General features: G+C 37.3%; 1 long non-coding RNA gene across 1 annotated transcript; it reads right to left on the minus strand.

Moving 5' to 3' along the window:
- Nucleotides 1-1,327: 1,327 nt before the first annotated feature.
- LOC118149496 (uncharacterized) lies at nt 1,328-11,524 on the minus strand. Its single transcript, XR_004737012.3, has 2 exons — nt 11,330-11,524; nt 1,328-1,457 (listed from the first exon to the last, which is right to left on the minus strand). It is a non-coding gene; the product is annotated as an uncharacterized LOC118149496 (long non-coding RNA).
- Nucleotides 11,525-11,860: the final 336 nt, after the last annotated feature.

Genomic DNA, 11,860 nt, shown 5'->3' on the forward strand with positions numbered 1-11,860 from the left:
TTGTATCTGGCTCTGCATGACTCCACAGTTTATGATTTATCTGTCATCCCAAGTTGCCTATGAGAACAAACGAATATCTGAATAAAGCAAGGTGAAGGTAAGAGAAACTAAAAAAAACTGAGAAATCATTTCTTTTTTTCATATTAAGTTTCCATTCAACAATTATAGGTAATAAAGTAGATTTCCAGCTAGGATTTTACTCTTTGCTAGTTTGATTTGGGAACCAGTATTTTCTCATCCCTCTTTTCCTTCCTGCCTCCCTCCCACCCTCCCTCCCATAGAATCTCACTCTGTCACCCAGCTCACTGCAACCTCCACCTCCCATGTTCAAGTGATGCTCCTGCCTCAGCCTCCTGAGTGGCTGGGATTACAGGCATGCACCACCATATCCGGCGAATTTTTGTTATTTTTTGTAGAGCTGGGGTTTAAACATCTTGGCGAGGCTGATCTCAAAGTCCTAGTCTCAATTGATCCACCTGCCTTGGCCTCACAAAGTGCTGGGATTACAAGCATGAGCCACCACACCTGGCCCAGAAACCAGTATTTGATTTCTGAGTAGAATATTGATAGATATTGGAAATTCTTTTTACTTTTTACGAATTAGAACATCAGTAGAATCTTTACACCAAATAACAACCTTGAATATTTGTGTCCATGGAACACAATCTCTGTCAAGACACTTAACACTGAAAAAAGTCAATTGTGAAAAAAGAAAAACAACAGGACAGTCTGGTGTGTCAAGTGAGAGCCAGATAGATGTTAAATGGGAGGAAGAATTGTAACTCCAATTCTCCTCCATTTCACTTTACTTCCCAGAAGTCAGAGGCAAATGCCAGCGTGCTCTTGATCTAGTTCTGGAAGTTGCTCTTATATAGATAAGAGATAATATAAGCTAAAATGAAATAAAATGAAGGAGAATGTTTGGTGACTCTTTCACAGAGACCGGTGAGTAGCTGTGTGAGCTTGGCCCTCTGTGGTTGTAGCGTCTTGGAAGGGGATCAAACACATCCATGTATTTGGAGCTGTGAGAGCTCAAAAGAGAAGAATAACCTTTACCAGGGCTGTTCAGGAAAGGTGTCAGTGTATATCCTTTGAGTTGACACCAGAGTACAAAAAATCAAGGACCAGAATCAGGGAAGAATCCTTTAATAAACCTTGTCTGTAAATTAGACACCAGATAGGGTAAATATATCTAGCTTGGAGGCTTCAAAAATGACCAGAGAACCCAAAATGTATTAAGCAAGGCTTATAAAAAGGATAGAATGATGTATAAGAAACAGTTAAAAGAATTCATATCAATGGACAATGGCTGGAAAGAATGACTTACCTTCAAATTCAGTGAGCTTTATCTGGAATGAGCATTGGGTGGGGGCCCAGAATACGTTGAGTTATTTTTCATTATTATACCTGTGACTTTGTAGGAGTCGTGTCACTGTTTCAATACTTCGTTCCATGATCTGTAAAACAAAGAAGTTGCATGAACTATCTTCACTGTCCCTCCCAGCTGTAAAATCATATGATTCCAGATATGTAAAAGATGTATATATAAGAAGGTTGATGAGAATCCATTCCCAGTGTTCAAAGAAGACAGTTAGGAAAAGCAATGGGTTTAAAGAAAAAATAATAATATAATTAAAAAATTAAAACTATTCTCGTCTCCTTAGATTCACATTAGGTCTCCTTAGATATTATAAAATTGTGATGCACGACCATTAGCTAGAGAGAATTTTAGCATAATAGCTACTATCATTTGTATGCTTCTGATGGGTCAAGTGCTATATTTAACACTTTACATATTTTATTAAATACTCAGTATCTATGAGGTAGATTCTATTATTGCCACCACTTTGATAATGCGGAAACTGAGGCTTGCAAAGATGAAATAACTTCCTTTAGGTTACATATAAACCTAAGAGGCAGCACTGGGATTAGACCTCTGTCTGTCCTATCACAAAGCCCTTGTTTTTAGCCTTTATAACCTCCTTATATCAAGCATGGGCCTCATCAATTTGTAAGATCCCTCTTCTGATTTTGTGATCATAGAACAGCTGACAAAATTTTGAGCACAACTTTTTTTTTTATCCCTTCAGATGTGACTTATCATGGAACAAATATCTAGTGTTTACAGAAATAAAAGTTCTATTACATTGCTTCATGTCCGAGTATACAGAGGTTTTATGTGTTTCTCTGGGAAGAAAAGGAAATACAGCTGTTTTGCAGGTAATAACAGTTTATTTTATGTCCTATTTTCTTTAACAGGGATTGCTCTTACTTGGAAACTCTCCTGGCATTTTGTAGATAATAAAGATGTAAAAAGAATGCTTTTTGCAGAGAGTTTCACAAGCCTTTCCCCCAGTTCATAATCCATGGCAGAAGGCATCTACAACCTGATTTCAAGGCAGCTTATCCATACTTTTGACACATAGGGACCAGGGCCTCTCTTCTGATGTGTCTAAGATCAACTCTTCCATCATTGGAGCCTCCAATATCCTTGTGAGAAAAGCAGTACCCTGCCAACTTGAAAAATGCTAAGGAAGATATTTTTTGCAAGGCAGAAACAGAAATGAAAAGTTGGCTGTTGCAAATTTGATGTTAATAAGACTGAATTGCTCTCTGATTAAATATCCTGATCCAGGCTCAGGACTAGGCTAGAGCAGAATTCTACAACTACACTTGATGCCTTGAAAAGTCTGTTTGGGGGCATCCTCATTGCTTGCTCCTCCCTGTTTACTCCTTATTGTTTGTTCCTGCTCCCTTGATATCTTAAATGTCCTCTTCCAAGTGGTCCCCAGGGGATGACTCTCGTACTCTCAACCTTTTCTTCTCTCCATTTGGATCTCACTGAGCCTGACTTGCTGCTAAAAATTTAACCTAGATTAGTGAACATGGGCGCTACTATATTGTTTGAGTTTTTAATTTTTGAAAAAAAATATAGTATCTATTTAAAACTCACTATTCTATAGTAAAATCATGTTACGTGTACATATGAATGAGCTTGAGTCTTCCAAGAGCCCTTTGAGATGGATATTTATGGGAGAGCAATGGGGGCCTACAGAGGTGAAGGGATTTTCCCAAGCTCCTTCATTCAGAATTGAAGCAGGAGATGGTGGCAGCAAAATCTGCATTTCCTCCCATGACATTTAATCATGGCTGTTGGGTATATTGGTAAAATTATAGGCTTCTCAGACTTAGGCAGACCCATGTGTAAAAATGAGAAAGAAAAGGGCTACCTAGCACGTCCATCTCTCTTCAAATGAATTAACTCACATTTTTTATCCTCCTTGTTCATTCTCCTACTACCTGCAATTACTAAATACCACGCTATCATTCTCTCTCATAGTTGTATAATACTTTCTTATATTGTTTTGGTGCTCTCCAGAATACAATTTTGGTCTCAGTATTGTTTGTTTCTCTTAGTCGCTCTTTCAAAATTTGGAGTGGCAACAGAACATTTGGAACACTTTGAATTTATAGGACTTGATAGAAAGGCCCAGTGGTAATTAGGGTAGTTTTATATTAATTATTGTTATTTTATCCCATTGCTAGGGAATTTAAGAACATTTTTACGAGTGTGAATGGTTGTTTGTTTGTCTAAAAACAAACAAACAAACAAACAAACAGTCTTGCTCTGTCGCCAGGCTGGAGTGCAGTGGCACAATGCGAGTTCTAGGCTCACTATAGCCTCTGGCTCCCAGGTTCCAGTGATTCTCCTGCCTCAGCCTCCCAAGTAACTGGGATTACAGGCATACACCACTATGCCCAGCTAATTTTTGTATTTTTAGTAGAAAGGGGATTTCAACATGTTGGCCAGGATGGTCTCAATCTGTTGACTTTGTGATCTGCCTGCCTTGGCCTCCCAGAGTGCTGGGATTACAGGCATGAGTCACTGCCGGGCTGATGTTTGTTTGTTTTAATGGCAGTGGCTGTTCTGGAAGAAATCGATTAAGGAAATGTCACAAGTTACTACAAGTTATTGCTATTGAGGTCAGAATGTTCATGAGGATCAGTCAAATAGTATTTTGCAGTTTGTAATGACTTTCTCAGGTAAACTGATGACTAAAGGATAGTGATAGTTTCTGATTTGAGAACAGGACCTCCTAAGTATACAGATTTCAGCATTTTAAAGGTCAGTTACCAGTTCAGATCACCAGGAGCAACATCCTGGAACACCGTCAGTCTACAAGCATCAGCACTGGGTGTAGTACCTTTTCACTGATTAGAACAAGTGAAGCAGAAAGTGCCCACAGGGAAAGTTTGCAGAAGTCTCAAACCATTCCCATGTGGTGAGCAGGAATCCAGCACCTGAGTACAAGCCCAGGGAAGGCTTCAGAAACATTTGCTTAGCCTTGACACAAGCTGTTGGGAGAAAAATACAACAGCATTTAAGCATGTATTGGCTATACAGCCTGCTAGAGGCAAGCTGACCTTTTTAATCTACTTTTGGACAAATAGAAAAAAAATAAGATCTAAAAATATGGACAGTGGATGTTCAGTGGCATAGCCAGAAATTTGGTATCTCACATAAGAACTTCAGAATGGGATAGATGTTTTGCTCTCAGAATACGGAAAATGTCAACATTGTTTACAACTTATGAAAGGGGGATACTCTTCCTCACTCAGATATTGTTTCCAAGAACTTGTTTACATTTTCCCACATAGAAGAGTTGCTCATATCATTAACCCTTAAGTTAAATAGTCAATACTTAAAGTGTCTTTGTAATATCAGCAATGTTGCTTGAAATGCAGTGGTTTTTGTACTTTTTTTTTAGGTCTTGAAGTTTCTGATATTATCCTGCAAATATAGCTCCTACTATATTATCTTAATATTTCTAATAAAAGGTTATCCCATGTGGGCTAGATGGCTTTTTCTGACCTCCAAGTCACTAAGTCTTACCAGCATTGCTTAGATAATAATCAGCCTATGTTTATAATAAGTTAAATGTGACTGCAAAAATATCTTAAGAAAAAACCAATCTAGGATTAATGCACATCTTACATAGGTATATAGTTTCATTTGTGATTAATATCATTCAATATTTAAAACTACTTCACACAATCTTTGTGTCATAGGACTTTATTGTATATGTAAGGTTAAGTTTATAAAATTGATAATTAACAGTTTTTTAAAGAAAAAGCAGATATTACATAATAGTTTTAGCAAGTAGGTCAATTGCCCTGGTAGCCTCAAAACAGCAGTGAAGACCTAGATAGGTTGAAGATCTAGAAGGTTCAAGAATGAATATACCCTATAAACTAATATAAAGTATATGTGCTTATTTAGCTGAACTGATATGTATATGTGCCAGGTATTAGAATGGAAAAATCATAGACGAAAATATAGCCCTATTTCCAAAGGGTTTGATAGGTACTCAGACACAAGTGTAGAATTTACATTTCACATTTAGTTATATTGCATGTTGCATATACACCATAGATCATTTTGCATATATATCAGACTCCTGAACAACATGGGTTTGAACTGTGCGGGTCCTCTTATAAGCAGATTTTCTCCCTCCTCTGCCACTCCTGAGACAGCAAGACTAACCTCTCCTCTTCCTTCTCTTCAGCCTACTCTATGTGAAGACACTGAGCATGAAGACCTTTATTAGGATCCACTTCCACTTAGTAGTAAATGTGTTTTCTCTTCCTTATGATTTCTTAACATTTTCTTTTCTCGTATTCTTATCATATTCTTTATTGTAAGAATATATAATACTTATAATATACAAAATATGTGTTAATAGACTTTCTATAATCACTATGGATTCCAGTCAACAGTAAGCTATTAGTAGTTAAGAGTTTTGGAAAAGTCAAAAGTTGCATAATGGATTTTTGATTATGTAGGTGTTTGGCACCCCTAAACCCCATGTTGTTCAAGGATTAACTGTATATGTAAAATTGTATATGATATCTACACCTACTGATAACCTGGAAATATCAGAGAATGGGAGGGGAAAAGGCAGTTGCCAATCTGCCCAGCATATATCTGCTATGAGAAGTATTCTGATATTACTTAGCACATTTACTTATTATAATTCTAATTATAGTCCTCACTCTACAAGGATATGGAAGTCAAGAAGAACAGAGCGATTTAAGCTTATGCAACTTGTTAATAGGAGTTGTATTAACATCTTTTGTATTGAACAAAGTATTTGTGGCTTCAAAGTCATCGTCCCCAAATTTTCCTCATTCTCCATTACCTTGTGTCCCCGTTGCACCATGCTGCCTCAACTGCTTCACATATTTTAGTTTTGTTTTCTTTTGATAATGCATTTGAACTATTTTAGAAATAAAGATAAGAGATACCCCATCAATGTCTGACTGCAAAGGGCTGACCTGCTACTAAACAATGGATAATTCACAAAATAAATCTAAATTACTTTCTATTTAATGTATAAAATGTGGAAGCTGCAAAGAACCCAAGAGCCTTCCTCCTTCATTTTACAAATGAAGAAACTGAGCCTCACAGTGGCACAGCTAGTTATACTCCATTAACCAACCACATATCAATGAGGCAGCAGATAGTTTTGAGTATTTTTCAGTGATTTGCAGGAAAATATCTATTATTTGTCATTTGGCTTTTTGACACCACTTTTACAACCATGTTTGTTAAAATACATGCCTTCAGAACAAATGAATTACTGGTATGTTCTTGACCGGGATTATGAGTTTCCTAAGTGTTGGGTGGAATCAAACTATAAGAAAAAAAAAACTAGAAGAGACTAATCTTTACAGATTAATTTGGTTCTTCCACCCCAGTTTATGAGGCAGCAATCTTGCCATGCTTATTGATTATCAGACAAGACTACTAATCCCCTTAAGGTCATTAAGTGTACTTAATTAAAGAGCAGTTAGCAAGCTTCTCTTTACTAAAGTAATGTGGCTGTTAAAAGTGATTTGTACTTTACCAATACGGTAGCTATTAATCTGAAGGACAATTTACCATTTATATTTTCCCAAACAAATATATTTGGTAGGTCAAGCGAGCACTGATATTTATTATGAGCCCTCTTGATGCACCATATCTGTAATTGTCAGTAAAGAAAGAAAGGCTCCAATCACGCTGTCTGTTTAATAGAAGAGTCATTTCTATCTTTCCGAGGCTGCAACTAATTATTGTTTGCTCAACAGTCCGATGCCTTCCCCTTTTGCCAATACAGGGAATAGTGTTGATTTGAAAAACAATGTTATTTCTTTGTATTTAAAAAAGAATTTGAACAAGAATAAGGGAAACAGCTACATCCACCTTATGAAGTGTCAACTCATAAAAACCGAGTTGACAAAATTCCTAGTTGGAAATCATAGGCTGGGACATTTATTCTAGATAATTTCATGGTGTTGTTGTAGGAGTAGTTAGATGACTGAATTTGTGGATTGGCCTCCCACAACATTCTCCATCTTATCCTACACCCTTTCAGTACCTTCACACCTAATTGTTCAAGACTGTACAGGCAATATGGCAAATGCATAATGGCCTCGTACCTGCTGACAGACATTGCTGCGGATGTCTAGGTACTAGGAAGCTCCTAAGGGAAGGGAAGAGTAATCATATGTAACAGTCCTGGCTTTCATAAATGCCACAGGCTACTCCCACACAGCTCAACTGGAGTTATTACAGGAAAAACTGGAGAAGCTTCCAGTACTCAGAAAAGTGATGGCAAAACTGGGTGTTAGTGTGAATTACCTCTTAGACTATCTTAATTCCCTTGCTTCTTTAGATTTCTATTTCCCAGTTGGAAAATGGATTCATAAAGATGCCCATCTTATTTGGGAACCCATAAGAAAACATTCAGTTCCCCAGAGAAAAGAAAACACAACAAAGCAACAAGGTTTTGTTAACAGAGGTTATTTTCAGTCTGTTTCTCCAAATTATAGTTCAAAAGGTTAGACCATGATAAATGAGGAGAGAAAATACTTGTGTTTTTGTGAGGTAAGCAGCAGGGGAAAATATATCTAAACATCATGTCATTGAACGATGTGAAGAGAGATTATTGGCCCATTTTTAACTCCAGATCCCTTTGCCACTGCAATGTGCTTTTCCCAGTGGTATCCACCCTTAAAACTGGACTAGACTGATAAAAACTAACAACGTAATGGCTGGTGAAGTTGGCACAAACTCCACCCAACTAATATCAGTCAGATCTCTCTTTTGACTCTCAGGTATCACTGTAATACCAACGAGACTGTCTAGTGATTCTAATTTTGCAATTTGGATGGAGGCAAATGTTTTACAATACTTGGTTCTTTAGGACTATCTGTTTCTCTTCTGCATTTCCAAGCACAATTGATGTAGCATGCAAATTCACGATTCAGTATTATAGCGCCAGAGGAGCAATTTGACAAAGTGTGACCCAGATTAGGAGGTTCTCAGATGGCCACCAGTAATGACTTGAACCTTGGGTTTGGAGGAAGTTAGTAAGGCCTAGGAACTAGAGGTGTGTCGGGGGAAGTATAACAGTAGGTAGTATTTATCGAGCTTGTTGGCTCTACCAAGAACATGATTACGTCTCTTACCATACAACCACCTGTGAGAGGGAGTCCATTTTACAAGTTTGGAGGCTGACACTTAAGATCACAACCAAAAAAATATATATATCACAACCTATTAAATTGACTGCAGTGAAATGCTTCTGTATTATATGAGCACTTTAAAAAGGGAGGACAGATGAATGAACACTTAGAAGGGGCAGAAGGAATCATCTCTCAAATACCATCAATACTCGAATATTGAAGGAATCACAGGATAATTATTAGTCATCATGACTCTTACTGTTAAGGTGAATGGTAGAAAAGAGGGGTGGGAGCTTCAAGTATGTGTGCTACAGATGGTTGCATGAGCTCTCTCTCCTCCAATGGAAGTGTTGACTCCTAATATAAAATTAGCCAAATTCCAGTGAAAAGCATTTGGCCATGTTGTATAGTATGAGAACGATATATTTTAAAAGCATAGTATATATTCATTGCTTTTATTGGTCTGGGATTGATGCAACTAAGGTTACTGAAATTAAGACTTAACTAAATTAACCAGATTCTTAACTTTCACCATGTGAATTGTTTTCCTGCTTTTCCTTTCTTCGTTTCTTTAACTTATTTTATACATGTTCATGTTTGCCAATGTCATTGTTATATCCAGGACATCTCTTTAATATTCCTTCAGTGACTATTAAATTTGATTTCAAAATACATTAATTTAGATTTTTTCAAGCTGCTTACCAGTTAGCAGTATTTTTAATGTCCTATTTATCTAATACAGTTGCTTGTGCTGTTTTTATAATCAGATAAGGGTCATTAAACCATTTTTGAGATTAAATAGCACAAAACCATTTTTTTGTTTATGTGCCCCATTAATATTAGAGCTTATGCTTACTGTGGCTTAATGTTGCATTTTTAAATATCATTTATGTTAATATGAAAAGGCTCTATTATCTAATTGTGAAGATTATTTCCATGACTTTCCAGCATAATCTCTCCAAATATTGGCCTCCATATTGCTTTGAAGCTGACAGATTTATAACCGTGGGCATTTCTTAGGACAACATTTGAAATGCTGTTACCCTTACTTGGTCATTGTATTATATTTGGAGTTTTGATTTTTCAATTGTAGCAAGTATCTAAATGCTGAGCTTCTTGTTTTGGTACAGCTGTTATCTGAAGCATTCATAACACTGAAGCCCCAGTGAACCTTCCTATTAAGTCTTCTGAAACAAGACAGAGAAAAAGCTGCAGGCAGAGAAAAAGACCAAGAGAGACCAAGCAAGTGAGTAAGCAAACAAGTTAAGGCACATACCTCTTAAACAGCCAACCTTTTGACTGTTTCACTCAAACTACACTTTTTCAGAACAGGGGAAAATGTCAACTGACATACAATGTCCTGAATTACGCACATCAAAAGTCCCTTTCATGACTATAGATTATAAGTTCTCTGGAAAGTTTCTATTTCAAATATTCTCTTCCATTATGGATGTAAATACATCCAGGTGTGCTGTTACTTCCAATTATTACAGGAAATATGAAGTCATTGTAAATTTTATCCAGCATCACTTACAATAAGTGGAGAAGTCTTTTCATGCCAAGACCACCAAAGTACCTCTTTGTTCAGCCCTTCAATCCACACAAGTGGGGTTGCTTTGTGCACAGTGCACTCCCTTCTAGGTGTAGCCTCCATAGGTGGCCCTGCTGACTTGGAATGTATCAGTCCTACAGGCTAGTTTCTTTCATCAGTGACCTAGGGCACCTACCACTTCTTCCTATGCACCCAGCCAACATCATCTGTGAATCAGACCCTTTATACATTAGCTGTTTCTGGATAGAGTGATTTCGTTATATCTTCCTAAAAGGAGAATGAGCCATATCAAGTATAGTTGAGAATGCAAATGTTGTGGCAAGAGCGCTGGGTTTGGATGCAGGAGCCCTGGGTTCAAATCCCCACTTTCTAATTTATGAGAGAGATCGCTTAATCTCTCCAAACTTTAGTATTCTTAACCATAGTCATCAATACCACCTACTTCCCAGGGCTGTTATGAAGATTAAAACAGGTAAGTGTACATAGATATGTTTTTTAAAAACTTTTAGATACCATATTAAGTTCAGATAGCACCAAACTTACTACTCGTAATAACATATGTATAATGTGAACACCTTAGTAGCATCTAATACATGCCAGACTGTTTCAAGTGTTTTGTTGTGTTATACCTCATCCAATCCTCCTTATGTTCCTCAGTAGTTGGTACAGTGAACATACCCGCTGTATAAAAGGCTAAACTGAGGTTAAACAATTTGCTGCTGAGTCACATAGCTAGTAAATGAATGAGCTGAAATTTGACTCCAAGGTCCACGTTCATAATCAGTATACTATTTTGCCTCTTGAATAACGTAATAATGATAATAATTACACTATACCATATACACACACACACACACACCCCTTCTGATGAGTCAGTATGTTTGATGTTTTCCCTGACTATCCTGTCCTCTAATCATTGGCCCAGCTCCTGAACAAATATTTTTTGGTAAAGTAAGGGAATGACTCAGTATGTAGGAATTTAAAATACATGTCCTAATACAGTGGGTCAACAATCTCATCTCCCCTCCAGGTGACCGTATGATTAGAAACAGCAAAATTAAATAGTAATAGAATATTTTCATTTGATATAAAATATTAATGATGGTTTTAAACGATATTTTCAAGGAAATTATTGGTCACATCTGTGTCTACAATGTATCCTGCCACCGATTTTAGCTGCCTTCAATTTAGAGAAACTCTATTAAACTTATATTCATCTCTTTTCAGGTATTCATGACACTTCAAAGATTGCTTAGTTATACTTACGCTTGTCATCCCCAGCATGTAGTTTGCCAAATGTAGTTACAAAAGATGTGACTGCTGTCTGGTCATACTGTAAAACTTTTTATCTACTGCCATACTGAGTTCCCATGCCTCCCAATGGCAGAAAGTGTTTTAGTCAGTTCTGGGTTTTCTGTCATTTTAGACTTCAATTTAGTTAATTCAAAAATGTCCCCTCTGTATTCTACTCCCACTCATAGGGTTTAATGCCGTCACGGAGAAGCCTAGTCATAATGCCCTCTGCTGAGGGAGCCACAGTTCTGCATCATCTCTGGTCTGCTGGCTTCCTTGTCTTCAACTCAAGCCCTTTCTTTTGACATTGGCCAAGTATCAGCACTCACATAGTTCTTTTGTGGGCATAGGATCTTGTGCTCTCTGGGCTCTTGGATATTTGCAGGGGTGGAGTGGGTAAGGTGGGGTAGACAGTGTCTCCTGTTTTCTCCACCCAAGCTTGCCCCCTATTTAATACCCTTGACTCTGCTGCTGTTGCATTTAAGTGTAGGATCTCATTTACTT

Source organism: Callithrix jacchus, chromosome 19, assembly GCF_049354715.1.
Source record: "Callithrix jacchus isolate 240 chromosome 19, calJac240_pri, whole genome shotgun sequence".
Classification (NCBI taxonomy): Eukaryota; Metazoa; Chordata; class Mammalia; order Primates; family Cebidae; genus Callithrix; species Callithrix jacchus.